General features: G+C 35.9%; 1 long non-coding RNA gene and 1 pseudogene across 7 annotated transcripts in view; one reads left to right on the top strand and one right to left on the bottom strand.

Annotated features, from left to right (window-relative positions):
* Positions 1-23,424, bottom strand: part of LOC140625478 (uncharacterized) — a 109,953-nt gene that overhangs the window by 77,149 nt on the left and 9,380 nt on the right. For 3 of the 7 annotated variants that reach the window (XR_012024811.1, XR_012024814.1, XR_012024812.1), the window contains exons 3-6: positions 22,756-22,855; positions 19,585-19,822; positions 15,717-15,827; positions 4,853-5,029 (exon numbers count right to left, since the gene is read on the bottom strand). This is a non-coding gene — a long non-coding RNA (uncharacterized lncRNA). The remainder of the gene's footprint in view (positions 1-4,852; positions 5,030-15,716; positions 15,828-19,584; positions 19,823-22,755; positions 22,856-23,424) is intronic. The other 4 variants (XR_012024815.1, XR_012024816.1, XR_012024813.1 and 1 more) reach the window with 3 other exon arrangements.
* LOC140625871 (acidic leucine-rich nuclear phosphoprotein 32 family member B-like) lies at positions 14,439-15,193 on the top strand (annotated as a pseudogene).

The following is a 23,424-nucleotide window of genomic DNA, read 5'->3' on the forward strand; positions in this document are numbered from 1 at the left end:
CCAAGGGATGCTTTTAAAGAAAAGAGAGCTTGAAAATGAACCTATGATTATGGGATCCTTGGGTTCTATCATATGTGATGTCACTGACTAGCTGCTGTCCTGAAAGAATGGAAATGTCTTTTTTAAAAACACACTTCAGAAACTATTTTGAGAATGATACTTTGCAAGATTGGTGTCCTATTTTTTAAGATATCTTACATATTTTGAACCAATAACTGTTGTACATGCTAAGTTTCTGACAGATTAAATGAGTCTAAGAAATCAGAGGTGGAAAGAGGCATGGAACTTCTTGTTTAGCCAAGTGACTCACTTGGGAGCTATAATTTTTGTAATTCTTTTCTCCAGAATTTTGGTCTTTAAAGGATTAAAATGCTGGCCTTCAAGGGAGTATAATTCCATTAGGGCCTCAGTAAAATTCTGGTGAGCTTAGAGCTCCAATTTTCACCTTGTAATTCTGGTTTCCTCATACTAATATACAAGCAAGCAAAAAAGGAGTGACTATAATGGGATGGGGAAAATTGTAATTATCATGAGAAGTGAGGGTTCTTGTGACCTAAAGGGATCCAGGAGGAATATGTCTGAAACTCAAAAGACTCATACAGGAAGCTCTTGGTGCTTCCGTATGTGATAATAAATATACACAGGCAATTACATCTGCTGTATCCTAGTAAGGGCAAGGCAAATGAGGACTCACACCTCACTGATAGAGTTTTGATGACACCTCCCAGAAAGAGATTCAGACCTGTGGAAGGGTTGGCTGAAGGTGAGGGAAATCTAGAAGGGGTGGTAGAGAAGGAAGATGAGGAGTATTAGCTGTGGTTTTGAGGTTGTGGGTTTTAAACAGTAAACATCCCATTTAAGGCTTTTTTTTTGTTTTTTTGTTTTTTTGTTTTTTTACAGTCTGTGCTTGGTCACTGTCCTTAGCATTCATAATGGAGCTGACTCCGTTGTAGGCATAGCAAATTTTGACTAGTGTCAAGATTTGACAGTGACACATCTCCCAGTCATTTGACTGGGCATGCATATACACGGTTCCTTCCACAATGTAATTTTCATCTTCAGAACTTCTCAGTATTCTCCAAGAAATAGGATGTAAGCATATGGAGCTATAGAACTTGCCTGTTAGAAAGGAATCATCTATTAGCTAAGACCGGAAAGGGGCATAACGTTGTACGTGTTTGTTGTCAAGTATCCATAAATATATCCTCTATAATTTTCATTTAGAAAATATTTTTCAATAAATATTCCACAAATCCCACAGCAAAATACTTCTGTACAAAATAATGGCCTGTATTTTGTATCATGAATAGTATTACATAATGAGCTAAATAAATATTGGATATAAAACCAAACTGATGGTGACTCAAATAGAATGATTTATGACCAAAACCAGCAAATGCTTTTTAGCTCGAAATTGAGTGATTCTCTGTTAAATAAGCATAATAGGTTTCTGCTATACATTATATCTGACTAGTCAAAATATAAATCTGAGTACTGCTTATGATTTGCTTGGCTTACCTTTAATCTATTAATTAAACATTGTCTAATCTGTGAAAAATAGGACACTTTTGGCAGCTGTGCCCCACAGGATTTAATTCCTGAAATGACTAAATTCCAATCTACTAGCCATCCAATTAATTGTGTTAAGCACTAATCAGACGCTCCACAGATTTCTCTGGTTTCATCCCATTTCCAGAAACGGAAATTGTAATGCAGATATTTATATATGTATACCCAAACTATGAACCTAATCTTTTAAAAGGCTGATCAAGTGAGGGAAAAAAAAAACCTCAAATTTTTGAAAATTACACCTGGATTTATTCTAAAATCTTGGTCTTTTTCAAACTTTAATTGACTCCAAATGTACTTACAGTCTCTGGAAGTATGAATCCTTTAGTAGTTATGACTTTTTCAAATATTTTGGTTTTACTCCATTTGGCATATGATATTTGACTCAGAGCTCTGATATTTATTTATATATTAAATATTAGCAAATCTAAATTTTCTTATTTATATTATGGTGAAAATAAATGTAAATATAAGTTTTAATATTCGATTTCTTTGTTTCATTTGCTCCCGTAGTAGTATATAAGCTAGAATTTAAGAACTCCATGATATATAGAACTTGCACACAAAATAGAAGATAATTGTATTATTTGCATGATTAAACTTGAAAAATAATAACTCTAAGTGAAAGCTTCCATTACAAAACTTGCATTTATTATTAAATTGTTCATACAAGAAAATGTGCTGAAGCCATAGCATATAAGAATGTGCCTATAATAAGCCTAGACTTTTTAGTAAACAGTTTCTGGATGCTGGAATGTAGTTTTGCTATTTTTCCGTAGTTTTGACTGACAGTATCTGCACTAGTTGACAAATTAGTCACTCTAAATAAATACTAAACTGACCTGAATTCTGCAATTAGTAGTGATAAAATTTGAAGGAGATCATTTGGAAGATATGGGAAAAACTTTTATCATTTAAGGACATTTCTCATAGAATCTACATATGAGAAAGAGGTTTCTATTTACATAAAAGTAAATTCTCTCAGATTAAATTTATTAATAAAAACTAAAAATACCTGAACAGATTTTTTTTTTTTTTTTTTTTTTTACTTTCCGTTTATTGTAACTTGAATCCAGTGGAGAAAAGTGTGGCAAAACATCTGTCTCTTATGTGCCATGAGTTAGAAAACTAAGAGAAATAAGCTTAAGGTTTTGTCACTTATTCAATTTTATAACTACTTTGAGGTTTCGCTTGGGAGTGTCCAGATGAATCTGGATCAGAATGTGGAAGTCAGAAGAACTGGTTCATGGATGGCCTTAGAAGCTCTAGCATAAAGGGGAAGATCTAAAACTCAACTAAAGTTTTATAGGGCCATTACTATTTATATATAAGGGAATACATGATACGCTCTGTGATTCAGACTCATAACTCTTGAGATTGAGGCTGCCTACTGTTGAACTCAAAGTGCCCCTACTTCAGCTGCCATTCTCTGCTCCACCTTCTTAGCCTCTCACCCCTTGCCACTTAAGAATTATCCTGTGATGGAAAAGTAGCATTAGGCTCACTTCAACAAACTTCTTTCTCTTCAGAATACTGGCTCCTCAAGTCCTGGCTTCCTTGGTATCTCCCTGATGGCTTCTGACAGAAATATGCCTGTTAATTTATATTTTGCCCAGATTTTATTGTTGCTTGATTTTGTGAAAAAAGGATAATTTACAAAAATTTTCTCTAAATTATCGAGATATTTACCTGGAAATCCCACTTTGACATTTATTTCTCTATAGATTCTGAAATGAGCAGAGAAGAGATGTGTCATTTTTTTAAGGATCCCCTAAACATAATTTGGAAAAGTAGAGATGGAAACTATATAGAGTGAGATGAAGAAAAAAGTAGGTGGAGAAAAATAGACAGGAATGGGCAAGATGGAGCATTTAGTCAGATATGAAAAAGGAGATTTCTGGCACCTTGATGACATATAAGAGCTATCCATGGTAGAATCAATTGTCCTCATATGAAGGTAAACTTAATGGTCTTAAATACCTGTAATATAATAGTTTTCCATGCTAAGTTTAAAAAGTACACTTTCTATGTAAGTAAAATTCATTCTGTATGTAAAATTTATATTTTTGTATATGTTAAATATTACAATATTTAAGAGTATTTCATGAGGTACCAAAATCATATTAGAGCTCAATCACCAAAGGGAGGGGGAAATGGAAACTTCTTTTTAAAGATCTTATTTATTTTTATTATTTGTTTGAGAGAGAGAGTGAGAGCAAGTGCAGAAGAGGGGAGCACAGGGAGGGGGACAAGCAGGCTCCATGCTGAGTGCAGAGCCCAAGGTAGGGCTTGATCCCACTACCTTGAGCTAATAACCTGAGCCAAAATCAAGAGTCCAATGCTTATCTAACTGAACCACCAGGTGTCCCCAAACCAGAACCTTCTTAAGGTCAATAATAATTTCCCAGCAAGGTTAGTGTTAAGATGCTTGATATAATTATCACTTTGGTCTATGTTGGCTTCACAAAAATCATAATTTCCTACAACCATGCGTAGCTAGGATATATCACATGAACATTGATCCATGTTCCTAAGTTTTGGAATACTTCGCTATTAATTTAATTGGATTTTTAAACAATATTTCTTATAGAATTTATATTATTGATCAAAAATTTAGCAGAAATAATTAACTGTATGAATCACTGAACATTTGTTAAGGTTGTTGCTGCTGAAAATGCTGGATAAAAAGCATAAGCAGTCCTTGGTTTGCTTATTGCAGAGACAAAATTTTGTGTATGCCTTAAAGTACAAGGTTCTTCTCATCTGCAAGTTTTGTTTGACCCTATAAGTGACTAAAAAATAATGAGAGTAATAATACCCTAAAAGATTTCCAAAGCTTTGATGCATCTTTCTGGAATTCCCAGAGATATTTTATGAGCCTCTGCTGCATCATCTAGGAATTTTTGACCAAGATGAACCTTAAGGAAGCTGCCGTGAATTTGAGTGTCTCTCCTATGTAAAAAGAATATGTAAATCAAAGCATTACTGAAATGCATTAAATGCTCCATTGCAAAACTTCATGAATCAAACATGGGCTAAGTCACACTGAATTCTGTTTTATAATTGTGTGGTTTACTTACTCTCCTAAAAAGATAACAAAGAAAACCCCTCAAGGTACTTTAAAAAATCATTAATTTACAAATCCTCAAACTTAGGCCTGAGAAAGAATAGTGTTACTTTCCAAATAATATACAATTTAGAAAGGAAAAGAACAAACACCTTGATAAGTGATTAACTTACCTAAGACCAACTAATGTGTTAACATTGGAGAAAGAAGCAATACCTTGATCTGTGTTTCCTGTGCTGTGTTCACTTGAGCTGATTATATGGAAATGGCAGGACAGGAAAATGAAGAAAAAAATCAACTTTTCATTTCAAGCTCCAATGACACTTTTTCCAGAGGCACCAGGCTGATCTTTTTTAGACATGTAGTTAAACCATGTAGATTTAATCCAGCATCCTAGGAGTAGTCATTGATTGAAAGTATGGGGCATGTGTCAGAAGTGAAAGTAGCCAGGAAAAAAATAAATGTTCTCATTAATGAAGCACAGTGTTGTACACATTTTTCAGCTCTCAATTTATATCCCATATTATTATAAGATTATATTACTTCAGAATTAGGTATGTTATAAAACATTGTCAAGCTCAACCTTATTTCATAAAATATTATATCTGGTATTTCAAGAAAGGTTTGTGAAACTTCCTTATTTACTCAGCATGTGGTATAGAAAGTTCTGTTTTAGAAAGCTTTCCAAAAAACATTGTTTTGGTATTGATACATATAAAAAAAAAAAAAAAAAACAATATGCCTTATATCTCCTTGCTTATTGGCTATATTATCTGTCTTGTGTCTGGTTATTTCCGTGCAAATCTGTACATTTGAGAAATACACTTCTATTTCCTTACAGATAGTTTGTTAAAAACCTGACATAATGCATCCCAGCAAAACTAACTGTATGATTGTCAATTCACATAGGATAGAGCTACTATTTCTCACTCCTCCAGATGCCTTCTCTGGGTCACCAAGAACTCCTTTGTCCTCAATCTTCCATTTCAAGACTGAGGGTATCGGAAGGCATTTTTTTTTTTTTTTTTTTTGAGGCTGAAGGTATTAGAAGGCAGTTTTCAGATAATTGAGGATTTCACAGTTAAACTATTGACCAACATAATTTGGAGACTATCTCATTTAAATGGAGAAAAACTCTAGATCTTCCTTTGTATAAACCTACACTGTGGATCATCATGTCCTTTGTGGTAAACATCAAAATCTATATAAGACAAACCTACAGATTTACCCAACCACTTCTGTCATCATCTGTAGCTATATATTTAAAATACAGCTATATAGATATATAAATATCATATATTTATAGCTATATACTTATAAACATATAAAAGTTTATCTAATCACCTATTATCTATCATCTCTCTCTCTCTCTCTCATTCTCTCTCTCTCTCTCTCTCTCTCTCTCATTTCCCTGTACCTACTGAATTCGATCCCTTGGGAGTACATAACAGAGGGCAATCCTCAGGTAAGAGTCATTTGGAACAAACCAGTGCAAACATGGTGAGATAAGACATTTTAAGATAAAGATTAAAGCAGAAAGTTGAAGATAAGGATACATATTTAAGTTACTGTGGAGAAAAAGAAAAGTGTAGGAAGACTTTGATCAATGATAGTGATGAAAAAATGAGTAACTTCAATCAAAAACACCCAAAGCACTTTATAAGCCTGGAAAAATAAATTACTGAAGCCTGGGTAATTTGGATCAGAAGCATGAAAGTACTAATAGATATAAATGAAAAAGCAGCATTGGTCAATCCAGTTATTTTCCGATGATGCAAACATCTTCACTCTACATTTGAAATGGTGATCAAAAAGTACTTTAATCAATATAAATGAAAAAGCAGGATTGGTAAATCTATTCATTCTCTGGTGATACACTAATTTCATTTTTACTCTTCATTTCCAATGATGATCAAAAATACATTGAGAATTAGATTAATTTTATAGAGGTGCATGGTTGAATATGTATCTATCTGTTTATCATTTGAAGCTATTGAAAGCAATCGTGTAATTTTCAGAAGTTTCTAGTGTTTCAGAAAAAGTAAAATCATTTTAAGTAATAAATTTATTTATTAAGTTTAAAGCACTATTATTGAGGGTGAAACATTTAAATAAATACATGGAGGCTGATATTTTTTGAACACATTATACATAAGGAACTGTTCTAAGGGCTTTGTGTGTTTCATCCTCTGGACAATCTTAATAAAGTAATATTATATTTTGCCAATTTTATAGATTTAAAAGCTTAGGCTCCTAGTATATTATTTGTCAAAGGACACATACAACCAGTAAGTAGTGAAGCCAAGATGTATACCTAGGGAGCCTGGCTCTAGGGTTTAAGCTCTTATCTACTCTATCTTTTTGTCTATCTGTCTTCCTGTTTATCTGTTTATCTATCCATCCATCATTGTATCATGTATCTATTCTCTCTCTCTCCAACTCAGGTGGAGAGCAATGGAGGAGCAATTTGCTGAAATTCTCACAGCCCAGATCTAAAACGAGGCCTTTAGGGATCTCCTCTCCCAATGTAAAAAATGAAATAATTGCCATTTCTCTAATTCATTATGCACTGAAAGCTACAGAAGAGAAACTCGAGATAGGGTTTAGAACCATATGTAAGGGATCCCTGGGTGGCGCAGCGGTTTGGCGCCTGCCTTTGGCCCAGGGCGCGATCCTGGAGACCCGGGATCGAATCCCACGTCGGGCTTCTGGTGCATGGAGCCTGCTTCTCCCTCTGCCTGTGTCTCTGCCTCTCTCTCTCTCTCTCACTGTGTGCCTATCATAAATAAATAAAAAAATTAAAAAAAAATTAAAAAAAAAGAACCATATGTAATAGGAAAATAGAATTTAAAAACAATAATCAGATATTACAGTAAGAGATAATAACTTAAACTAGTTCATTCAGTTCTTACAATTTAAAACAAGCTGATGAGGGTAATGAGTAGCCAGATTTTATTTGGAGTAGCCATTGCACGTATGATCCCGTGTAGGGTCAGGGTGTCTCAGCCTTGACACTATTGACATTTTTGACACAAATAACTATTCTTTCCAATGTGATATCCAAACATGGCTTCAGACATTGCTGAGTATTACACGGAGAGGCAAAACTGCCTCCGAGAACCAATGATCTAAAATACTGGAAGGGAATGCCCGTGTTTGACATCACTTTGGGGAAGTTTGCTAACATCTGGGAGATTTATAATTACTCAGCCCTTTGACGGAAAGTCTGTATAGCTTTGACACAGTTGCCCGTTTACAAAAAGATCACTCGTAGTGACAATCACACCTTTTTAAGTGATACAGTTTGTTTTGCCCACATAATTGAGAGTTAACTGGCTGTGGTAATTGGTCCAATTGGACATGAATGTGTCCTTAGAAAAAGAAAAATTAAAGTGCTTTCATGTCTGTGGAAATTCCCTCTGAGTATGAGAGTGATGAATAATACATACGAGATAAAACATGCTCTGACTCTGGTTCACAGACCTGAGATCCAAAGAGAGGCACAGCACTATTACAGACTTGCTAATCATTAAACTCAAATCATTTAAGCTTTAGGCCTTAAATAGACCAAAACATTAACTATTAGGCATTAATGACATGAAATTTAACAGGCTGGGAGCTAACAAAAAGTAACAAAAGAATCCATTAAAAAAGAAGGAAGTGAATCTGAAAAGTATTTTGTCTGTGAGTTCCTTTCCAGGATTAAGTTGTATTATGTGGCAACTTGGATCTTTAGGAGCAGTCTTTAAAGTAAGACTTAAACTTTATAATATAATTTTGCTATTCAATTCTATGTAAGATTAACCAGATGTGGTTCCTAACCCATAAGACCCCTCAGTTTTTTAAGATCTGGGCATTTGTGTTAGACATTTAAAAATCTTTTTTAAAATATTATATATTATATTCAAACCAGTTATCGTCTATGTACCCCAATGATATGATGGTAAGTAATATTAGAAAATTAAGGAAGAGAAGCATATTTTATTTTAAAAACTCAACCCAGGGATCCCTGGGTGGCGCAGCGGTTTGGCGCCTGCCTTTGGCCCGGGGCGCGATCCTGGAGACCCGGGATCGAGTCCCACGTCGGGCTCCCGGTGCATGGAGCCTGCTTCTCCCTCTGCCTGTGTCTCTGCCTCTCTCTAGCTCTCTCTCTGTGTGACTATCGTAAATAAATAAAAAAAAAAAAAATTAAAAAAAAAAATAAAAAAAAATAAAAACTCAACCCAAACAATAATGTTTGAATAGAATTTGAACCGTTTGGAATTGTTTGTTTGTTTATTTATTTATTTATTTTTGATCACACCCTGGGCCAAAGGCAGATACTCAACCACTGACTTACCCAGGGATCCCTGTTTTTGAATTGTAAAAATGCCTTCTGCCTTCCATCTCTATTACTTCTGAGGTATGTGACTTTGAAGGACTCACCAAATACTTTTCTGTAAATTGGTGATAATATTTGTTCTTTGTATTTCACAAGGTTATTTTGGAAATCATAATAAAGGTATAGGAAATCACATTGCCAACTATAATTCTAATTAGTGTTTTGGGGGCACTTATTTCTTGCGGAATCTGTGTAGGGCCACATGGATAGCTCAGTTGTTGGAGCGTCTGACTCTTGGTTTTGGCTCAGATCATGATCTCTGATTCTGGGATCCACCCAACGGGTTCCATACTCATCGAGGTGTTGGCTTCTCTCCCTCTCTTTCTGCCTCTCCCCCTGCTTCCATACTGTCTTTATTTAAAATAAATAAATAAGTCTTAAAAAAATAATCTGTCTAAAACAATTCAGTTGCCCTATTAAAGTGAGTTAAAAATGATTATTGGTGAGCATTTATATCTCAAGGACAATGGGATTTCAACTCAAGATGCAGGAAGATAATAAAGTTCCATTTATGATTTTGCACAAAGATTGATGCTGATTATTTTATACTGAAAGAGTATATATATATATATATATATGGCCATGTTTGGTGGAGTGAATGTCTTGTGAATGTTTTCACATTTTGGGGTAGATGTTTTGTTTGCATATTGCATAATTTTATAGAGATTTATTATTGTAATTAAAATTGATGTGCAACTTTGTGTAAATGTGATGGAAGAGTGAGGGACTTTCGGTCTTTTGGGTTTTATTTGTTTTATTTTATTTTTCCAGACTTGGAGTCTTTTACTCAAATAATACTGTTTTTTTTTTTTTTTTTTTTTGTATGTCAATTATTTGCCTTTTATGCTACGGTTTTGAGATCTCTGAGAAAGTTTCACGGTATCGTTTTGAACAATTTCTTCCCCATTTTGCATAGAATCTCCCAATGCCAACAGTTGTTGATGTCTCTAGAAACAGATGGTTTGTGGGAGGATTGTTGAGTGAGATATTCTGCATCATGGTCCCAAGACTGCACAGTTGCTGTTGGAAAGGTTACAGAAATGACAACTGGTATAAGAGAAGTTGCAAACCAGAGAGTGAAAATAGCCAGACAACTGTATGGAGACTATCCAAATTAAAAGACTTTTTGATGAAATCTTGACATTTCTTACAGAAGAAAATGCAGCAATTGCAGGAAGTTTGGATGGTATTAAGGTGGTTGACATATTGGCAATGCTTTTCATATCTGTTCTTTAACAAGTTTCACAGTTCACCCTGAGAATGATGAATATGTGGGAGACTCTTTCTATAGCAGGATTTTTTTTTTAATGTCCTTGGGTTAGAGATAATGGATTTGTTCATTCCCACTTGCACATCATGTCCCTAGTTAAACTGAAAGTATTTTTTTTTTCATTCAAAAAATTGAGTGGTTAAGGAAACATTAAATTATTCTCTTTCACTTGATGAACTGAGACATTCTTTATCAGAGAAAATAGGAAGATTGGGAAAGTGAGATACTAGTGTGACCCTTGAGTTAAAGTAGTTATTCCAAATATGGGGAATTTAGGTTTGAGTTAACAACACACGGGACACATTTCTGGGATTCCTAATGTTCAGTAGCATCCCTCATGAATGTGTTTTAAGTAAGTCTCTTTCAAATGTCAGCTTAGCACATGTTAACCTAGAAGTGTCAGTGAATATGGCTTGATTTTCTCTTAACCTTTTTTTTCTTATTTACCTCCTACTCTTGCTCCCATCACTAAAATTCCCACAGTGAATTACATTGTTAACAACTCCCTTCAAATATATGAGTATTTAAGAGTAGAAGAGGGTGCTCGGTAAACATACTATTTAATTATCTTATTAAATATGTATTGTTTTCATTATATGATGTCAACTGCATTTTTTTTGAAAGATTTTATTCATTTATTCATGAAAAACACAGAGAGAAGGCAGAGACATGGCAGAGGGAGAAGCAGGCTCCCTGTGGGGAGCCCGATGCAGGACTCGATCCCGGGACCCCGGGATCCCGGCCTCAGCCAAAGGCAAATGCTCAACCACTGTGGCACTAAGATGCCCTGATATCAACTGAATTTTACAAACTTAGGTTTCAATCTGCAGTGAAAAAAACTAGTGATGTTTGGATCAACACATTTTCTAGAATAATAAATGAGGACTCCTACAGATACAATCAGTAACAACATAGCCTAACCAGAATGAGGAAGACCCCTGCCATCTTTTCCACTTGATTCCTCCCTATCTTCTACTTTTTGTATCACTTCTCCTTTCGTTTTCTTTTTCTTGTGACAAGGACTTTTCCCTCTTAGCAAGTTTCAAATATACAATACATAGCGTTAACTATAGTCTCCAAGTTGTATATTACATTTCCATGATTTATTTTATAACTAGAAGTTTTTACCTCCTGACACCCTTAAATCATTTTGCCCACCCCCACCTTGCCTCTGGAAACCAGCAATCTATTTTCTGTATTTTTGAACTTGTTTTGTTTGTCTGTTTGTTTTAGCTTCCACATACCAGTGAGGGCATATGGTATTTGTCTTTCTGTCTGACACACTTCATTTAGCATAATATCCTCAAGGCTGGGCACCCCGGTGGCTCAGCGGTTTAGCTCCTGCCTTGGGCCCAGGGCGTGACCCTGGAGACCCGGGATCGAGTCCCACGTCAGGCCCCCTGCATGGAGCCTGCTTCTCCCTCTGCCTGTGTCTCTACCTCCCTCTCTCTGTGTCTCTCATTAATGAATAAATAAAATCTTAAAAAATATATCCTCAAGGTCTATCTATGTTGTTACAATGCAAGAGTTAATTCTTTTTTGTGTCTGAATAGTATTCCACTGTGCATGTGTGTAAGTGTGTAGTGTGTGTGTGTTTACCGTGTCTTCTTTATCTGTTTATCCATTGATGAACACTTATCCTTTTCTTTCTAATAACCCCAAAAGACAGGGCCAAACACCATAATATATATTGAAATCTGAAATACATAGATTCAACATATGAAAGAACTAAACAACAACAACACTCCTGCCCTCAACCTCCCCCCCCCTCAAATCCATTATGGGTCCCTGGTCATACACGGCCTGGGAACATGTTGGAGGACAAGTACTCTGTAGACATCAACTGTTTCAGTCAGTACAAGATGGTTTTTAAACACCTGTCTGATCATCAATTGATTGGTTTCCATCAGGGAGTTATAAATGGGGATCTCTGCTCATCACCCCTGCTTCACGAACCACAATGAAATTAAATGGACAGGCCAACATGATGTCTGTTAACAATCTATGTTGACAGAAATTCTACTTGAGTTTCTCATGAGATTTGGGCCATTTCATTTCATAGCAGACTTTCAACATTTTCTTCTCCACATATTTCTACATTAACTTAAGGACAGATACACAAAATCACAATGAAGGAAAAAGAGGCAAGGGAGAGGGAGGATTTTGTTTCATTTTGTTTTTAAACAAATAGATTTTATTTCTTAGATCACTATTAGTTTTAGACAAAATGGAATAGAAAGTATGGAGAATTACCATTTATTGCCTCTCCTCACCCTGCCATATCTTGCCACACCATCCAATTTCCTCTGTCGTTAACATCTTGCGTTAATGTGGTACCTTTGTTACAGTTGATGAACTATTATTGACATATTACTACCAACTAAAGCCCATTGTTTATATTAGGATTCACTCTTTGTGTTGTACGTATCTAGAGATTTTGCCAAATGTATGTAAAGTCATGTATCTACCATTATGTTACCATACAGAATCATTTCACTTCACTAAAAATCCATTGCACTCCATCTAGTCATCTCTTCTCCATGACCCTCAGCCCCTGGCAACCAGTGATAATTTTATTGTCCAAACAGTTTTGCCTTTCCAGAGAAAAGATTTTAATTCAAATACCTTTTTATGTTAAATGCTTCTTTTTCCTGAAGGATATTTCAATTTTGAATAGAAATGGCACATAGTTCAAAAAATTATACCATGAATGCATTTGGGAGGACCAGCTGTGTTAGCATTTGCTTAAGACTTAAATGTGGAAATTTGTGTGGCTAATTTATTTTAAAAAATAGAAAATATGGACTAATGATGATAATATAGACTTAAAGTTAATTGTAGCAATTAAAAAATCTTTGCCTCCAGGAAATGCCTTCATTTTCTTGGTTGTTTTTGAGTGATTCTTTAGTAATCTAGATACAACTTACAGTGGCAAAGGCTGTTTCTAAACTAAATGTAATAATTGCTACATTTAGTTTATGGTGGGTCCATTTGGAGAATCAATAGTGATCTGAGAAGAGGAGTTTGGGGCCAAAGAGATAAGTGGCAGATGGTCACAAAATAGTTCCTTTATAATACTGAATGGCCGAGCAAAGCGACGAACAGCCATCAAAAGCAGAAGGATTTTTAGATGGGAAACAAGCAATGTGATGCTATTTCAAACTCACAACTGATTGCTTCTTTTATCAAGTAACTTCTAATAATTCTCTAAAGAATTTTAAAACCTCTTAAAATCCCCTTAAATATTATACCACGGAAGGAGGCTATTTTTGCATTGGCAGAGCTTCCAAGAATGATAGTTTGGCAAGCTAAGCTCTATTTCCTTACTATACAGTACATGGTAATGTTCATTACAACTGTATTGAAATGATCCATTTAGCATAGTACTAAATCTGGTCTAATTCAAAAACGATTTCAAATTTCATAAAACCTAACCGTAAAGCCGAACATATATTTTTCTTTTATTGTTAATGGTCTTATCATACTTACATTGCTTTTTTATTTTTATATATAATGTTTAAGGATTTGCCACCACTTCTTTTCTAAAGATTAAAAACATTTATTATGTTAGAAAATCAATTAGGTTTTTGCTGTATCGAGGATTGAAATTCTACAAGGTTTTGCATGTTAGCTATTTTAAATTTTTCTGCTTTACACTACAGATGATATCTGTCTATTCATTATAACATTAAAATACTCCCTAATTTTGTTAAACAATAATGCTCAGCTCCTTATGATTACAAATCCATTTATTTAGCAGAAAATAATCAATAAGGATCCAAAGAAATACTTAAAATTCCCAGTGGAAATAAGGTTTTTATATACTTTTTTAAGAAGTGCATTTCAGAAACCAAACACATATATCCTATTTTATTAAATGCTAGCATTTGAAAAAATTAAATATGCCATTTCTTTTTAGATAATCACAATGTAATTCCCACAATTTTATATGGTAGAAAACCCAAATAGAAAAGTGAACTGGGCCTCTTGGGGCTTCCCTCACCTGCCTGCACACCGCCTGTGACTGTGTAGCTGGCCTCTGCTGCCAGCGGACCCCTCCCAAGGGCCATTGCTCTGCAGGCCAGGAAGCCTCTCGTCGCTCTACCCCCACCATGAAAAGTTAAGTTTGAAAAGAGATGGAAGGAAGAAACATGGACACGAAGAGGAAGATCCATTGGAGCTGAGGGACTAGGCCCTGGTGGCTGTCTGAGAACTTGTCCTGGACAACTGTATATCATATGATGGGAAAATAGGGCTTAGCAGCTGACTGTCTGAATTTAGGATTCCTTAGTTTGATAAATATAGGCTTGATTTCAGGTTCACATCTCCCCAAGCTATCTAAATTGAAAAAAACTTGAGCTTAGTGACAATAGAATCTTTGGAGATCTGGACATGCTGGCAGAAATACTTTCAAATCTCACCCTTTTCAACTGAAGTGGAAATAAACTGGGAGATCAATATCCACTTGGAGCCTTTGAAAAAGTTGGAATATCTGGAAAGCCTGCCTCTGTTTAACTGGGAAATAACGAACCTGAACGACTACTGAGAGGGTGTCTTCAAACTCGTGTCCCAGTGGACCTACGTGGATGGTTCTGACCGAGACGATCGGGAAGCTCCTGACTTGGATGCCCGGATGGATGTGTGGATGAAGAAGTGAAGGATGAAGAGGGAGATGATGATGATAAGGATGGGGAGGAGGAAGGATTTGATGATGAAAAGGACAAAGATGGAGATGGAGAAGGGGAAGAGGATGAAGGTGAAGTCAGTGAGGAGGAAGAAGAACTTGAACATGAAGAAGTTGATGAAGGTGGAGTCAATGAAGATGAAGAGGCAGATAAAAGGGGGAAGAAATTAGAAGGATGAAAAGAGGAATAGAGAAACAGACGATGAAGGAGGACATGAGTAAGCCCCTGAATAACCTGTAGAAAAAGGAACTGTTCAGTTTTGGTTGGACTGCTCATATGGATTTGGTAGCTGTTTTGAAAAAAAATGTAGCTGTGATACAAACCCCAGGACACCTATCCACCTAAAAAAAAAAAAAAAAAAATCGTTCCTATGACATTGCATCTTCCTCCATTTAGTTCCTCTGGGAAATTCACCATCAAGCTTGAAGACTTCACTCCAACAGAATTGTTAAGTGTTGTTAGGTTTTCACGTAAGACTCTTGCCGCAGCGTGGAGAGCTGTGACTGGTGAGTCAACTATCTGTGGCTACTGGTTACACCAAGACTCTAACAGCTTTTTTACTTTCTGTACAACAAAGAAGCTTTCCAAATAAAATCTTAGCATTTTGAAAAAAAAAAAATTGTAATTGAAACTGAGCTGAATGGAATTCCAAAGCTAGAGTTGGAACATCATTAGCTTAAGCCAACATTACATACATTTATTCTCCAAAACTGAAGCTTTTAAGGTACTCAGTGGAAGGGGTACCTGGGTGGCTCAGTCAGTTAAGCATCTGCCTTCAGCTTAGGTCATGTTCCCAGGGTCCTGGAGTCAAGCCCCGAGTCGGGATCCCTCTGCTTGCGCTGTCTCGCTCTCTCTCTGTCAAATAAATAAATAAAATCTTAAAAAAAAGATACTCAATGAAAAATAAATTTGTGTGTGTATCTGTTTAATTATATGTATATATCTGTATATTAAATATTAATATCTCTGTGTTTAAAAGTATTCAGTAATTCTCCCTTGTAGATTAATGTGAGATATTAGAATATTAACCAGTTTAAGAATGTTATGTCTGAACAAAGATTCTCTTGACAAATGTCAGTGGCATGAATATATGGATAGAAAGAGCAGACATAGGTGGTATTCGAATAAATCAAATAAGGTTTACTCATCCAAAGGATGAAGAATTTAGGTTACTACATTCAAGATGTACAGAAAGAACGAACATTGTCTATGGGAGGTAAGAGGTTTCTAGCCCCTAAACCTCAGCAGAGGGAACACAGTTCCAAATAGTGACTTCTGAGTGAGGGTCATATTAGGCATTTTGAAATGACTATAACTGTTTTTATATGTCTTGAATAGACTAGCACGGAGTTTTGCCTGGATATGTGGTTTAGGCCATGTTGCATGAGTCACACCAATATATACTAAGGTATGGTGCATGGTATACTCAGGTATAGACATTTTTCATTTGTCATTCTCAATCTTCCTGTGATGATACAGATTCATTCAAATAGGTTCCAAAATACTTTCCCACTTACTCGTTCAATTATTGTTCACTGGTTCCAGTTATTTCTTTAGTCTCGAACCATTCATTGTCTGTCTTTGCATTTATGGACATGTAGATAATATAAATTTGGACATGCACCTGAATTTCAATTTTTCATTCTTGCTTGATGGACGAGGGTGTTATATACCACTCATTTGTGTAATTCTGTATGTCAGGTTGCCTTTCCTTCATACCATCTGTCTATGTCATCTTTTTTGGCTGATTTGCATATTGTCCAAACACACTAGTGTGGGACCAGCCTGAAGGCCTGGGAGCCTAGCCCTGATAGAGCAAGTTCTAGAGCTACCTTTGAGTGCCTAGCAGATCTTGCTCAGCTTTGCCAGCGGAGAAGTGATCCAACACATTTTTCACAGCAACCTGGCAATAGCTTCAATTGCTTTGCTTGTGCTACCAGTTTGAGAAACACTGCTTTAGGAGTGATACTGAAAAGAAATCTTAATTTTAGTTGAGAGCTTTGCTGTTCACTATGTGTAAACAGCAGAAACAAACAAACAAAAACGTAGTTTTGTACTTTGTCCTAGATCATCGAGGGCTCTTTATCTATAGGTGTTTGCCCATGCGAAAATGAAGCATTAATGCACGCTTTTGAGAGTTTAGGTGCAGATTAAGAAAATGACTCACAAGATATGAATGTCTGCCACTGTTCCTAGCACATAGCAGATGTTTGTTAAACATGAATCTGCTCTTGAGATCTTTAAATCTACCTGAGAAGTATGATAATTTCTGATACTGAAGTCATTATGACTTCAGCTGTTTTTGTTGTAACTGTTCTCGCACATGCCGATGGCTCTCAGTCCTCGGGTCTGAACATTAATTAGCTACCGATGATAAAAATAATACCCAGAAGAAACTTCTTTATGAGCATTCAGTGCCATAGACATATCCTAAGCAATTTAAAGACACCGTGGCATTTGATAATGATAGCAACATGGACAGGTAGGGATTGTTATTATTTCCATTTTACTAAGAGAAAGTGAGAATTCGGTAGCTAAAGGATACTCTAAGTTCATATGCCAGCGAGTGTTAGCATTACGTGAACCTATGTTGGCTAATTCCGAATTCCGTGCTCACATCCAATAAGCACTGCAACAGGGCCACCAGCCAAGAATTAATGGCTTTTCAGGGAAAGAGAAACAATAAATCCGAGTTGCCTAGGAAAAATAAAACTTCTCAAAACTAAAATGTCAAGCAAGTCAGGTTTGTTTAGAGAAAAATTAGCTTAGGGTTTCAAAGCATGACTTGAAAGAGATTCTCACTTCTACTTCATTTTTAACATTTATTATATAATGTCCTCACAGGCATTATCCATTACCGGCAATTTTGCATTCTTTTTTTTTTTTTTTTTTCATATTCTAGAGTATAAATGACCCCTTTAGAACTTATGTCAGTGATAAAAAATAGCCTTTGTGGCTTTTACATCTCCAACTTTGATGACTTTAGTTTGTTTTTGTTTTAAATGTATTAGAGGCTTGGAAGTCTTGTATTTCTAGGTTAGATAACAATGTTTATCTTCTCTCTCTATCCAATGGCATATGTACCTGTCATTTATCTGTCATCTTTCTCTCTCTCTTCATTCTTTTACCAAATGTAAGTGATAGCACTTATTCATTTAGTTGGTTTTGGGGATCTGGATTGGGCAGCCCTGGCTTCAAATTCTGATTTCCACACCCACCAGATGTGTGAACATTGGCAGATGTATTAATTCTATTGCCGCAAAACAAATGGCTACGAATCTAACAGTTTAAAATAAAACATATTTATCATATCACACTTTGTGTGGGTCAGGAGTTCAGGCACAAACTATTTGGGTCCCCTGTTCAAATCTCAAGGGGTCTATAGGCCTGGGGACTCATTCCAGTCTCAGGGTCTTCTTAATAGCTCACATGCTTATTGGCAAAATCCATTTTCTTGCTGCTGTAGAACTCATAGGTGCTGACTCCGTCAAGGGCAACAGGAAAATCTCTCTAACCTCAGGGAAGGCCTAATTTTAGGCTTGACTTTCAAATATGTGTTTTCTGATTTGTATATAGATATAATGACATATACCTCCTACGGTTACTTGTATCAAATGAGACAATAATATAGCAATGTCTGACATATTATAAATGTTCAAATATTATTTATTTTTTAATTAAAATCCTGCGTTTTTCATTACCATCAGAATAATCATGTATCACCTTCCATTCTAGGTTATAGTTAATACAGAATTTATGCCTCTCAGTTTTTAGGCAAGCTTTATTAGAGCTTGGTTTTATAAATTTTACACAGAAGGAGGTTAGAAAATGTGGCTGCAGATGGAGGTAGGTTGCAGATTTTCTGTAGAAGTAGAAGCATTTTTAGTGTCATTGTTTCTATTCTCTCAATTTGGTGGAGAAGATTATGGTGAGGTAAGATATACAAAAATGCTTTGTTATCAATGAAAGGTAACATAAATATTAGCAACAATTTTTTTTTTAAGTTTATTTATTTGAGAGAGAGGGGGTAGTGGGGAAGGGGCAGAGAGAGAGGGAGACGGAATGAGAATTCTCAAGCAGAATCCCTGGCTGAGCACAGAGCCTGATGTTGGGCTTGATCTCAGGACCCTGAGATCATGACCTGAGCCTAAATCAAGAGTCAATCACTTAACCAATAGCCACCCAGGCACCCCGGCAAAAAATGCTAATACAGACTGATGAAGACTTGGTCTAGAGTGAAGATAGAGGAGGAGAACAAGAGAGAATGTTATGAGGAAAAATCAGACTTGGAACAACTGAGTACCTGTGTCATAATATATATGAAGGGTGCTGAGATAAGCAGGGCTTCAAGAGATTGTCACTTAAAAGTTTTCTACTTTTTTTTTTTTTTTTTTCTGTCAGCTGGACACAAGGAGTCATCCAAAGGACAGATCAGAGAAGAGCAATTTTGAATGCTCCCATTTGTTGTGTAAATCTAAGGATGATCAATCCTGTTGCCCTAGGAATCCTTCGTGATGGACCTTTTATGATTTGTGATGGTCTTTTTAGTTATTTTTGTATTGACGCAAAGAAACTTCCTTAGAAGGAAAGGAGATAGACTCTGTCTCATTACCTTTTGAAGCTCAGTGTTTTTATGATCTCTCTGATGGAGATGATCCCAACTTAATTTGACTGGCTGGAAAGACACCCAGTTCTCTGTTGGGGAACTCATCCTGACAGAAAGGGGAATCTGGCTGGTGTCTTCAGCTTCATATCAAGGTCCGACAGGCGGCACAGGTGAGCTGGGTTTGTCCCAGACTGTGGCTAACGCTGGTCTTCCTCGTGGCTGGCTGAGACATCCCGTCGTGAGGCTGTATCCGGGAGCAAGGGTGAGATGTGAAACTGCACTGGAATGTTCCTACTTTAGTGCCTACCAGAGAAGATTCAGCCAATCGAGGGAGCAGGATCACATTCCTCACTCACTACTATGTTTCCCAGGGAATATGGCTTAGTAAAAGGTTTATTGAAGAATAGATACATATCAAAAGGAGTAGCACTGGTATTAAATGTGACCCATGTGGCAGTACAAGATGCAAGAACAACTAACCATGGGTGTATGTATTAGGATTATTAAGGTTCTGAAGCAGATCTCTTTCTTCCTGGTGTTTGGGAACAAAATTGGCTTTGGGCTGATTAAAACTTCAGCACTGTTTTTTTAAGTTTTAAGTCTCAAGAATGGGAAACTAGACGTTCTGCTAATTTGGGCAGGTTGTGGCTCAAGTGATTAATTTGAATTAAAAAAGCTGATGGAGAAGGAAAACCAGATGTGCCTATAAAAGTACTTCAAGGTCTTATTTAAATCAATGCCACCATTCAGCCATTTAACAATCATTTAGCAAACATTTTTTATAACTCCTGTGTGTCTGCAACTTACTATTATGCATCAGAAGGTCAAAAAACTTCTTTGCAACACCACCAGACCGTATGAGAAAGTAAGAGACCTGTATTTATTTCAGAGTCACCTTGCAACTAATAATGAACAGAAAGTAGAACTCTATTCTCAGTATATTTTCAAGGTAAACCAAGCAGTCACCCATGATTATTTTTCACATCCAATCTTTTAGGGAGTATGAACTTGCTTTGTTCCAGTTTGTGCTTTTTCAAAGCGAAAGCTCTGCATTAAAAATACACGACTGAGAGAAATGTGTATTGAAAAGGAAAAAACCCAGAAATGTCAGGTGAAGAACCTGGAAACAAGAGAGAATACCATGGGAATTATTTGAATCATAGTGTACTTTCAAAAGCTGAATGATAGGCTTAGAGTTGCTTTTGGCTTCTGAATTATTTGAGTTTTGCTTTTAAACCAAGGATAATTTAGTATATTCTATAGACAAAATTTAAAAAACGTCCATGTAAGATAAAATGTTTTATTGTCAAGCTGACCACATATTTAGTCATGAATTTTTAAAGTTCTGTGTGGAAATGTTCATCACTTAACTTTTCTTGGACTCAGTTTTCTCTCATGTGATGTGTAGAGTAGGGTTAGTTGACCTGTCAGCATCCTTCTAGATACAATATTGTGCCTGATATTTAAATATATGCAAAAGGGTTAATATAAAATACATAATACCTATGTCTAGGAACATAGCAGACAAATCTTCTAAAATATTAGAAACATTATAATTTAATATTAAAATACTGGAAATTAATGTCAGGTACAAAGGCAGAAGTCTGAAGTCATTTAGTTGGTAGAAAGCCTACCAGGAGGGAATCAGCAGTTTTATTTACCTTATATTTGCTATTTCAGGAAATCCTTAAGGTTGCAATTGATTTTTACTCAATTTGATATAAAGCTATCAAAATCAACATATAATTAAGTTTTACTGGGAGTTTTACTCTTCCATATTTAATAAATGTTTTCTTTTCATTATTATGTGACCAATGAATCATTAGTTACCATGTTCCTGTCTTTCAATAACATGGCCACTGATTAATATTTTTGAGAAGATACACCTTTTGTGACCCACCAAAATATAGTGGATCCCATCACTTGTGGATTCTGTACATGTGAATTAGCTTGCGTACTGAAGTTTATTTGTAACCCCAAAGTCAATATCCATAATGCTTTTGAGGTCATTTGCGGATATGTGTGGACACGTGCAGAGCAAGGCAAAAGTTGAGTTGATGTGCACATTTCAAGCTGAGGTCAGGCAAGGCACGGGGAGACACTGACTTCTTGGGTTAGCTCCTACACTATAAATGAGTGTCCTTGTGGTGGTGTGATGTCTTAGCATTTTTGTGCTTTCTGTTGATGATTCATTGCTTGAGGTGTCCTCCAAGCATACTCTGGCGTGCTGACTGGTGTCCCGAAGTATAGGAAGACTGTGATGTGCCCACAGAGAAGGTTCATGTGTTAGGTCAGCTTAATGTAGACATGCATTATGCCTAAATGTGTTGATGGCCATGATTTCAATGTTAGTGAATCAACAATACACATGTAATAAGAAACACACCAAAAATAAGGTTATATATTGATTGATTAGCAAAATATTGTGATCAGAGGCTTCCAAAACCTAACTCTGTGTTTCTCCTAGGAGCAATGATCCAGTATTAGCTAATTCAATATTCATGGCAATTTTAAAGAGTGGTTCCACTGTGCTAGAATGAAAAGAAAATTTAACATCTAGACTACTGGAGGTGATAGACAAATATCCATGAGTTTGTCAAGAGGCAGTGGGTAGGAGTGGTTTTTCTTTGTGATAAAATTTCCCACAGCCTCTCAGGAATCACAGTAACCAAAATCAGACTCAAAGATTTATGATTCGTCTTGCACATACACCAGGATGAATGTTATCTAAAAAGTATGCTAATTGACATGAATACAGAAAAATCCTGCTCTCACGGCATGGAGCAGTTTTGTATTTTACCTACACCTAACAGTGGTGGCAGTGATGTAACAGCTAACTCTAAAATGTGTGAGAAGAGTTTGTTCATTTCTTTCTTGAACAGTTATCGTATCCTTACTATTGGCCACATATTATTCTACTCACATAAAAAAATTCTCACAGCCTGTGGAATAGCAAATAGGAGATTGCATCCCAGTTTCTGAACTTGAAGGTCATTGGTGCATGAGAAAGGAAGCAATCAGAATGTTTTGTCCCTTTTTTAATTGAAAAATAATTAACATATAGCATTTTATTGGTTTTAGGCAAATAACATTATGATAGTTTTATAGAGAGATAAGTTTCTGAATAATGAGGAAGTCTTTTTCAGGGTTTAATCTAAACAATAACCTTGTACCCACCTGAAATCAGCGAAGCTTCCAAAGGCGCTGGGTGCAAGATATTTTCAGAGTGATACTTATAGTCACTTTCAAGTTAGAAGACATAGGTGGAGAGTCACACCTGCAGAATTTACAGTATTTCATAAATTTATGAATTTTCACATTGAAATAGAAATAGCTAAATAGTATCAGTAAATTGATACTATTCAGTATCAATCAGTAAATTGAATAGTATCATTCAATTAAAAAATGAATTTAGAACATTTGAAGACCTATAGAATGATATTTTTCTTCCATCAACGTATTATCTCCAGTAAAATGAGGTTACCTATCTGACATTGACAGACATGAACAGATACAGGGCAAAGAAGCAGTTTAGGTATGTTCAATTTGGGAAAAGTATGCGTGGATCTGACAAAAATAATGAAAGCAGTTTGTAGGCCACTTCCTGCTCATAGTTCTCACCAATGCAGTAAGGAAATACTGGTATTTAATACCATATCCACCTTTATTTATGAATAAATATTTCAACAATCGGTTGGTAATTTTGTTTAGTTTAACCAAACAGTAATCAATTTGAATTCCGCATATAGAATATGTGAGTCTCCTCAAGTAATATTTTTTTGCCAAACTTTCTTTTAATAAGTTTAAATCTTGCATCCAGCCTTGATCCTTGACCCCTCCCAGGTG

The sequence above is a fragment of the Canis lupus genome, chromosome 36 (genome assembly GCF_048164855.1).
Source record: "Canis lupus baileyi chromosome 36, mCanLup2.hap1, whole genome shotgun sequence".
NCBI lineage: Eukaryota > Metazoa > Chordata > Mammalia > Carnivora > Canidae > Canis > Canis lupus.